The 1606-nt window shown below is 39.5% G+C and overlaps 1 protein-coding gene across 1 annotated transcript in view; it reads left to right on the forward strand.

Moving 5' to 3' along the window:
- Positions 1-1606, forward strand: part of LOC109542289 (LIM/homeobox protein Awh) — a 34733-nt gene that overhangs the window by 364 nt on the left and 32763 nt on the right. The window lies entirely within an intron of this gene.

Consider the following 1606-nt stretch of genomic DNA (forward strand, 5'->3'; position numbering starts at 1 on the left):
GGTTAAAAGCTGCTCGAAGTCGCAGACGAACGTTTCAGCTGGTTCTCCAGCAAACGCCTCTTGAAGAAGACCGTGGAAAATCCGGGCAAAATACTAATTTCTTCAAAGTTCCCAAGTGCATTCCGAACACAGGTTTCATCTGAATTTTGCCGAAATTTCCCACATGATTAATGTTGGGCTTCTTTTAAAAGATGCTAGAAGCCGCAAACTGATAACTGATGCCGTTCTTCAGAACTGGATCATTGAAGAAGTCAGTAAAAAATCCGTGAAAAGTAAAAAAATGTCCAAAGTTTCAGAATTAATTGCAAATAAGCATCCTGCTCGATTTTGTCCACATTGACACATAAACTAACATAAACATCTATTTAAGGATGGCTAGACGCTGCAAGCTGACTTCCCAACTGGTTCTTCAGATATGACCTGTTGAAGAAGACAGTGCAAAATTCACGCTTACTCAAAAAATGCCCAAAGTCCGAAATTCATTGCAAAGCCGCATTTTGTGAGATTTTTGATAAATTTACACCATAGTTAAACCGAAGCCTCCTTTAAAGAGTACAAGAAGCTTTAAGGTGCAAACTTTTCTAGTTCTTCACAAATGACGTCTTAACAACGACTGCTCCAAAATTTGCGCTTAGTGAAAAATTTGCAAAGTTCCGGAATTCATTCCCAAGAAGCTTTCTAGTGAATTATGGCGAAATTGACACAATAGTTCAGGCAAAGCTTAGGTTAAAAGCTGCTTGAAGTCGCAGACTAACGTTTCAGCAAACGCCTCTTGGAGAAGACTTCGCGCTAAGTAAAAAATTGTCCAAAGTTCCAGAATTTATCGGTAAGAAGATTTGTTCCCGATTTTGTCCACATTCGCACACGTATTAAAATAGCGTTTTCCTTAAAAGCTGCTAGACGCGGCATGCCGTTATCCCAGCTAGTTCTTCAGATATGGACTGTTGAAGAACGCAGTGCAAAATTCGCGCTTAGTTCAAAATGCCCAAAGTTCCGGAATGGATCCCTAAGACGCTTTTTGAGGGATTTTGGCAGAATTGAGACGATGATTAAAGCGAAGCCTCCTTTAAACGGCGGTAGAAACCGCAAGGTTCAACCTGTTCTAGTTCTTCAAAAATTACTTCTTGCAAAAGACGCGACAAGTAAAAAATATCCAAAGCTCCCGAATCCATTTCGAGGAAGCTTTCTATTGGATTTTTTGCATATTTAGATAATAATTAGCATCATCCCGTCCTTAAATGCGGCTAGAAGTCGTCAGCTGATACCTGATCTGGTTCTTCACTAGTCTTTTGACGAACATTATTGAAACGCATTTTTTTCGTGCTAAAAACGGACGAAACATGGACGGTTTTTCGCAAACATAAAAAGTTCCCTGGATACTTGGGCCTTTTCCAACAGCGACTTGAACCGACAAACAAAAGCCGTTTTCATTGACAATTCTGTTCTAGTTCTTCAAAAATTACTTCTTGCAAAAGACGCGACAAGTAAAAAATATCCAAAGCTCCCGAATTCATTTCGAGGAAGCTTTCTATTGGATTTTTTGCATATTTAGATAATAATTAGCATCATCCCGTCCTTAAATGCGGCTAGAAGTCGTCAGCTGATA

This window comes from Dendroctonus ponderosae, unplaced genomic scaffold (genome assembly GCF_020466585.1).
Source record: "Dendroctonus ponderosae isolate FM_Combo_2020 unplaced genomic scaffold, Dpon_F_20191213v2 Dpon_F_20191213_9, whole genome shotgun sequence".
Lineage (NCBI taxonomy): Eukaryota > Metazoa > Arthropoda > Insecta > Coleoptera > Curculionidae > Dendroctonus > Dendroctonus ponderosae.